Genomic DNA, 9277 nt, shown 5'->3' with positions numbered 1-9277 from the left:
TGCCACCGATGCCTCCTCCAATCATGGGGACAACAAGGGCTGATGTTTCTAGAAACAAGACTTAACTACCTGTCTTCCAGAGCTCGAAAACTAATGCTGCTACTTTGGTAGTTAATACTAACCATGATGTTTCTAGTATGTTTTCGCAGGTCAAAGCATATATGGAGCAGCAAACCGAGACTAACCAGAGGATCCTTCGGGATATTGAAGATCTCAAGAAGACTAAGAGGTTAGTGGAGGATCACACTCCCTTGATGCCTAGGATGCTGGATTTCACCACTCCAGGATCCTTGGCTCAGTTCACTCAAGGATCATCTATCCTTCAACAAGGGTCCATTGGTCCACAGACTCAAGGATCCTCATTGTTTCAGCTAGGATCATCCATCCTTCAACAGGGGTCCATGGGTCAGCAAGCTCAAGGATCCTCATACTTCTAATAAGAACCATCCATCCTTCAACCGGGGTCTATGGACTCCTCAACTTTCCAGCAAGGATCATCCATCCTTCAACCAGGATCCTCATGTCTGTATCTTCAAGGATCCTTCAACTCTCAACCATTAGGATAATTCAACCCCAGTCAAAGATCCTTCATCCAGGATCAAGGATCCTCAGGAGTTCAACATCGAAGGTCATTTGAGGTCCATGAAGGAGATATAATCCCCATGCAGACTATAGCTTCGGGTGGACCAACTCCAGTAGCAGGCGCTTCTTACCTCAAGCACTCCTCTGGAATGCCAACCTTCACCCAACAAAGAGGTAACTTTTATGATCCTATATCTTTAGATGCTAACTGTGGTTCCATGCAGGATGCAGGTATCAACCAAGCTATGGCTAAGGAACTACAAAAACTTAAGGATATGATATCCAGTGTACCCAGGGTACTCCGTCCAATTCCTGAGATACCGGAAGGGAGCCACAAGTTATCCAGCTTCGCTCCACCTATATGTGATGCTGAAATCCCGAAGCGATTCCAGACCCCAACATGAAGACTTATGAATGGACCACAGATCCTGAGGAGCACGTTACACAATATAGGGAGCGTATGGAGATTAATCCAATTCCTGAGAGGCTCAAGGAGGCTTGTCTGTGCAAAGGTTTCGGATCCACACTGACAGGATCTGCATTAAAATGGCTGCTAAGTCTTCCTCCCTTTTCAATTACTTCTTTCTCGCACTTAGTTAACTTGTTCAACAGTAAATTTTCCTGTAGTAGGAAATTTGAGAAGTTAACTAGTGATTTATACCGAGTTATCCAGCCTAGTGATGAATATCTTAGGGATTTTGTTACGAGGTTTGGCAGGGAAGCTCGGGAAATCCTTAATCTTAACATGGCTACTACTGTTGAAAAATTCAAGATGGGACTTCAGAGGGGCTCCCCTTTTATGATGATCTTGTGATGACTCCTTACAGGTCCTTAGATGAAGTAAGAAACAGGGCACTCAAATTCATACGGTTGGAAGATGACAAGAGGATCCAGGATCGTCTGGGGAATAAAACAAAGCAAGAATCCTTCGACAAGAAGCAAGGGTTCTCGTTCAAGAACAACAACTCGAAACCCTACTCCAAATTCAATAATCAGAACGTCCGAGCAGTTGAAGAAGGAGACGATGAGGAAGACTACCCAAGCATCTCAGAATACTGCTTCTCAGTAGATACCCATGGTTTAATTTGTGCCATGAAGGATCTAGGTGAGAAAGCAAGGTGGCCCCGAAAGAACGAAAAGTCAACCACCTTCAGAGACAAATCCAAGTGATGTGCTTTCCATGAGGATTTGGCCACATGACGGATGATTGCATCGGTTTAAGGAGGGAAATTGGATACCTCTTGAGCAAGGGTCACTTTAAGGAGCTCTTGGGAAGGAAAAAGTCTATGATCCAGGATCTTGAAGAGGTTCCTCAAAAAGCAACTCCGCTCCCACCAGATGCTCAAGTGATCAACTTTATCTTCAAAGGATCGGACATATGCGGCACTTCCTTCTCCGCAGCTAAGAGACTTTCCAAGGAAACCAAGTTGGATAATGGGGAACGACCGGTTATATCTACCACTTTGATGACCGAAAAAAGAATCTTCTTTGATAAAGAAGATAAATCAAGCATCCAGGATTGTGACACTCGTCAATTTCAGGTTAACTCCGTTAACTCAAACTCCGTCAATTCAAACTTAAGATCACTTGATCTAGAACGCACATCTAATTACATTTAAAATAAGGTTTTAAATGACGCTTGACAATTACTACATGTGTAGTCTTTCGGGAATTGCACCGAAACGCAAACGAGTTGACACAAACTATTGGTGAACAAATGACGAACATCTAAACAACAAATACGTGATAACCTTATGTTAACATATGTGTTACTTGATTATATTATGTGTGATGCTAAACAAGAAACAAGAACTAAGATAATTAAGCTAGAAAAGTAACATTTGAAAGTTGAGGGACTTAAGTGCAACATATTGTTATTAAATAATATTAATCAAAAACCCTAATCCTCTCTTTCCGTCTCTCAAAAGCGACGGCAGCCCCCCCCCCCCTCCTTCTCCCTTGCGATCTGCAGCCCACAAACACCATCATATCACCTCTTTTTGATCTTGTTTTTCACAATTGAAGCATCCTACACCCGTTTCTAGTCATCTCTCACCTTCCTCTTGCTTGTTTTTGGGCTTTTGAAGGTTTAATTCTAAACCCTAGATTCGAAAATTATATATATGGTGCTCATATGCTTTGTTTTGATTAGATGATGTTTAATTATGTATTGATTGTTGATTTGATAACTAGAATTGATGTTATTGCATGTTAATCGCTTGTTTCTTTGATTTTGAGTTCAAGTAAAACCCTAATCATGTATGTAGTGTGTAATTGATGTGCATGGATAGTGATTATGATGTCTAGAATGTCATATGAACGGATTGTGGTCTATAGATGATTAATATGTTGAGTTTGGATGCAAACTGTTTCTGGACAGATTGTGATGTTGATGTTCAATGGACTGTAACGAATTGTTAATGTGGAAATTGGTTGAGGTTGTTAACACCACAGGGTGCTATGTTGAGTCTACTTTCTATAAAGTCCAAGTTTGTAATTTTTGGACAAGTAAAAGTTAATCTTTATGATTTTACAAAACTGATGTGCAAATCTGAGTTGTGAGACCTGTTGTTAAGTTGTTTTTTAATTAGCATATCTCATGAACTACAAGACCAAATGGGTTGGTTTCACTTCTGGAAGTTAACTTGTTGAGTTAAGAACCTAACCCATTTGATCTTGCATTAATTAGATTTTTCATTTAACGGGAATTTCAAATAAAATTCTGTTGCGCATAAATTTGATTGTTGTGAGTTTGCTGTAATATTTTGATTATTGTGAGAAATCTATGTGGAATAAAAATATAATAAAATATGTTCTGGAAACTTAACACATGTGTGCTTTTGTGATGATTTTTTGTGAATTAATTGAGATACTATGATCTGTTGAATAGGGTAGTCTTTCAAGTAGAATTCTGTCGTGATGAAACTAGTTGCTGAACTTTGTGAAAATACATGAAACGTGCTGTTACTAGATAATTGTTATGTTTTGACTAAATTGCCCTTGCGGGGAATAATTACTAGATGATTGTTATGTTTTGACCAAATTGCCCTTGCGGGGAATATTTTCAAAATATGTACACCATTAACACTTGACACGTAAATAGTTGTTCACACACGTAACATATCACAAATGTGCTTGTTAAGTCACACACGATTCACAAACGAACACGAAACGTATCTTGTGCTTAAGTATTATGTGCCGAGTCTAGAGACTCAATAATAGTTCCGACTCTTAGAAAATCTCCTTGTTGTTATAGAACGTTAGTGAGAGTTTTCTGTGACACGCATCACTTGGGTGACTTGTTTTTGGGAATTCTTCGCAAACAGTGAGTTTCACTTACCCCTTTTAAACTCTTTAAACGCTTTTCACTTGGGGGAGATAACATACTCCGAAAACGCTTTTAGATTTTGTTAGTAAATTATATATCACTTGTAAAGCTAAGTGGCAAACGAAATAATTGAAGTCCTTCACACATCGAACCGTTTAGTATTGTAAAATAGCGAGTCATTGTTGAGTAGTACTACTGGTTTGACAAACCCCACCCAACGCTAAGCTCGACTAGAGGTCGAGTGGGTGAAATCTTGGCTAAACACATTACCATGGTCGGGATAGACCTGGTGGCAAGGCACATGATAAACAGTCAGCTTCGGTGTCGAACACTTAGTAATACTTGTTGTATAGGCTAGCTACCTATCGATATATAATTGATTTAACACTATCTGGTAACGCAAAACGCTAAACGCAAAACGTTAAATGCAAAACGCTTAACGCAAAACGCTAAACGCTTTATTTTATATAAACTTGTGAACTCACCAACCTCGTGTTGACACTTTTAGTATATTATTCTCAGGTAGCCGAGGTGGGCGCGCGGTATAGGATCATGCATTGTTTTGAACACTATTGATTATGCAAACTTGTTTAAAACTGTTACTATGTGGGTTTTTAAGTCGTCCTGCGTGGCGCAACACTTGGTTTATATATTTACGCTTCCGCACTTATTTTCATTTAATGTTTTTATGGTTTGATTATAACTATTGATTCCGATCCTGTTAGTTCACACCCTCTGAAGGTAAAACTCCGTTAGTGGATTTTGAGGGTGTGACAAGGATCCTCATCACGACGGTTTGATTGTCACTTTATTTATTGCTAACCGTTATGTACGCAGGATCTTGGTAGATGGTTGGAGCTCAGTCAATATCATCCAACATAATGTTCTTCAGAAGATTAACATACCAGACTCGGAGGTCATCCCAAGGACATCGGTGCTAGTTGGTTTCAGTGGAGAAACCAAGAAGACATTGGGGGACATTAACCTCCCAATATATATCGAAGGGTTAAATTCTTACCAAAGATTTTGTGTTATTTATAACCTTTCTTGTTGCAATGTTATTTTAGGAATGCCTTGGTTACATGGGATGAAGGTGTGGCCTCTACTTACCACCAATGCATTAAAATCCCAACTCCTTGGGGAGTAGTGAGGATAGACGGTGATCAGGTGGAGGCCAAGAACTATTATTCTTCATCAATGAATCCGACAGCCAAGCAAACTATAGCATAGCAACCACAGAAACATCCTAGGGATGTGCTGGAAGCTCGGGAGAAGGGCATAAAGGAAGTATCCTTGGACCCCGAGGATCCAAATGTGAAAGTGTTCCTAGGATCCAGTATTCCTAGTGAAATTGAGGAGGATATGATATCATTCCTAAAGCGAAGAAAATCCACGTTTTCCTTCAAACATTTAGACATGACAGGTATTTCTAAGGAGGTTATTACTCACAAGTTAGGCCTTGATTTATCAATTAAACCCGTCCATCAGAAGCGAAGGAAATTCACTCCTGAGAGGAACACGATCATACAAGAAGAAGTTGAAAAACTTCTTAAGGCCCGTATGATCAGAGAGGTTAACTATCCTCTATGGTTAGCTAATGTGGTTGTTTTTTCTAAAAAGAATGGAAAGTGGAGGGTATGTGTCGATTTTACTGATTTAAACAAGGCATGCCCCAAGGATCCTTTCCCGTTACCACATATAGATTCCATGGTGGATGCAACAGCAAGACATGAGATGCTCACCTTTATGGATGCTTCCTCTGGATTTCAACAAATTCAGATGGAACCATCTGATCAAGAGGATACAGCATTCATGACTCCTACCGGCATATACTGCTATATTGCTATGCCATCCGAACTAAGAAATGTAAGGGCAACATACCAAAGACAGGTCAACATGATATTTAAGGATCAGCTAGGTACAACCATGGAGGTCTACGTAGATGATATGGTGATGAAGTCAAAGAGAGCTGATGTAGGTTCCCAGCCGGATCTACACGGAAATATCTCGTATTACGTAGGTGCGGAATCCCTACGTAAGACGATACGAGTGTTAGACATGATATACGTTAAACCCAAGTACAAAGACATGTTACAATACTCAATAGACACGCTGTATTGCAACTCCTTTAACACGTGATAGCCAAATCACAATTACACGTACAGAACCACTCTTACAAAACAAGCCGTAGCCAAACATATATATCTTTCGACAACTTCGCCTAACATGCTAGGCGAAGTTGTCAATAACTTCGCTTGTTCCACAAGTTCGCTTATAACAGGCGAACTTGTGGGACAACCTTTACAAACCAAAACCAAAACAAACTAACGCGATTACAGACACTAGATACTGAACTACTGACATCATATACCAACAGACTCCCCCTTGGCAGTAGCTTCATATCTCTAACTTCAATCACGTGTCTTGTAATCCCAAAACTCAAGTCACCCGTCTTCAAGCATGAACTCCTTCTCTGACACAAACGGAAACTACTCTCTGATATTTCTTGGCTTCTTCTTTCAATGCCGGAATATAGAATATCTTTTTCTCGTTCAGCACCTGCAAATCAGCTTGAGACAAATTCACCAAGTGCATAGGATCATACACTCTAAGAAACTCTTGTTCATCTTCATCCTCCATTACCGCTTCAGCTGTTTCACTATCGACATACCACCATTTCAGATTCTTTAGGACATCCTTGGGCATCTGTTTCATCGGCACTTCTTTTAAACACCGGATCGGGTTATACTTCATTATCATCCAAGGTTTGCCATCAGCTCTCATACCTCTGTCTTTATCTTCAACGAGCTTTCCTTTCTACGGCTTTAATAACTCGAACTTTTTATCTTTTATACTTTCTTTCCAAACGATCTTCCCAATAATCCTAGCCATATTATCATCACTCCTGTTTATCAACCCCAACTTGGCTAAGTCCTTCACCTCACACTCCGGCAAGGTATTCAACGATCTCAACAATCTCTTGAAATACTGAACTCCGTCAAAACGTTTAATCACAAACAGCCTCAACTGCTCATCATATAACCAGCATATAATCCCCTTCTTCGATTCAGCATATCCTTTGATGTTGTAACTCTTCTTGAACATAGTAGGAACCGTCGGTTTCTTTGTCTTTACGAACCATTGAGCGTAGCCTTCTTTCCATCTCGGCTGCTCTTCCCATTCAGTCTCCTCGCTTCCCGTATCTTGACCCAAATTTGACTTATCAGCTTCCGGAATTTCATGCTCAATGTTATCCTCCACAATCTCTCCCTCTTCAACATCACTGTCAATCACAATCTCAGCCCCTATCTTCTCAATCTCTTCAATCGGTAACACATCGTCGTCACCTTCAATATCAACATCCACCATCTCCTCATCATCCACTACCACCACGTCATCACCCCCCGATTCACCAGTTGCACTAGTAGACTCCCCCTGAGATGTGGAAGTCCCAAGAGCTTGTTCAGTTCTTGGCAACTCACCACCTGCACCTTTCAATGCATTGGGATCATCGCCTCGATCATTCCTCTTCTTCGTCCTCAACTCGTCGCCTTTGCAGCTCGTCTCCCCCTGAGATGCCAAGAACTGTTTCAAGGCATCAAAAAGTTTACCGTGCTCAATCAGGAGGGACGACTGAATCTGATTCTCTGCAACAACGCGCTGAATAGCGTGAGTCTGGATCAGATTTATTCTCGACTGTTCCGCTACGACCCTTTCAAGAGCTGCTATTATGTCCGAGTCAGATAAGGTTGCATCAAAATCAAAACTCATATAAGAGGTGTCTTGAGCATACGGTGAAGGGATCCCCAAAGTAGCCGGGACATCAGAAACAGGTTGAAACGTAACCGCAGGTGGTATTGTAACAGATAACCCTGCGGTGGCAACCAGCATCGACTCAGCGAATCTTGCAACAACCTCCGATGGAGTAAGTGTAGGAGGTGGCAAGGACACAATTTCTGGAGTCGAAAGCTGAAATGTGGTAGGTGGAATGCCAAAAGAAGATGATGTTGTCAAAACGGGGGCACCTGAGGTGATCGGTCCTGTCACAGGCAACGATGCAGGGACCATAGTCATACCAGATAGAGCAGGTGGAGAGAAACGAACCACCCTCGAGCTTTCACCAGCACCTGATCCTTCACCCGTTCTTGCCCTTTTAGATCGACGAATCAACCGACCCAACTCCTCCTCAAAATCAGATTCACTGTCATCAGTATCTTTCTTTCTTTTACCGTGAATCCTCTCTTGAGCGACCAGTATCTGTCTTGCTTCAGCAACCTCATCAGCTGAGGAGTCAGAATCGGTTCTTTTATAATCAGCTCCCGACGTAGCTACCAACTGCACATCCATACTAGAAACCTGTGCAACGGAAACCTGAACCTCTTCCTCAGGATCGACTCATTCCATATCAAAAAATCCTTGGCCACCAAAAGCAGCTTCAAGGTCTACGTGTTCCTCCGGTGCCACAACAGGAGCAGCAGGTAGTGCTTGCTGTACCACAGGTGGTGGTTGAGAAACAGCAGCCTGTTGCGGTGCCGGATCCCGAAACTCGTCTCCACTAGGAGCAACATACGCTAGGTTTATCAAATACCCAAATAGCGGAGTATGTCAAGGACGAAGCTCTGGTTTACTTCTAGCACTCGACGCTCTGCACTGTGCAAAAATTCTCTTGCTGACACTCTCCACATAACGAATCGGACGGCGCTGAGGTAGCGTAGGAGCTACATGATTCAAGATCATTTGTAAAAACCGAGGATACATTAAGAATCTTACACGAGCCACCGCTCGTCTCTGACGGTCTATCTCATAGAACACCATCTGACTGAAGCTATAACGCTTGTTGTAAGTCAGTGCTGTCATTGCCGATTGCATCGTGGCACCTATACTATCCGTACCAGCCTTTCTACCCGACATGCACACGATCATCACGTGCATGAGAAAGCGCCATTGATCCAACAAAATCCCTTGCGCCTCTGAGTGTCACCCAATGGACCAGAATAGCCCATTTTTAAAAATGTACCATCTCTGAATGGAGCAACAAAGTCCGTAGGGTCATCTCTCATTTCGTTCCCAAACTACAAAGCGACCCTTATCTGTTCCGATGAGAACTGCACCACCTGATTGTTTACGGTGGCGCGCATTACTGGGGGTTCAACTCTACAATCGTATTCAATCGTCTGCCAGAAGTCTTCTATATTTGGCAGAGAAATGGGCAGAGTTGTAGTAATAGCATGGAAAATACGCGAGCGAATCATAAAAGTGATGATCTCGCGATAATCATCAACACCGCTAGCATCCGGGTCCAGTGTGATGTACATATTGTGCCCCGGAAAGAATTGGCGGTTGTTATCACCACCTTCGTCACCACCA

The sequence above is a fragment of the Bidens hawaiensis genome, unplaced genomic scaffold, assembly GCF_021521415.1.
Source record: "Bidens hawaiensis isolate Kalapana, Puna unplaced genomic scaffold, B.hawaiensis_p1.1 tig00024017_1, whole genome shotgun sequence".
Lineage (NCBI taxonomy): Eukaryota > Viridiplantae > Streptophyta > Magnoliopsida > Asterales > Asteraceae > Bidens > Bidens hawaiensis.
This window is presented reverse-complemented; position numbering follows the sequence as displayed.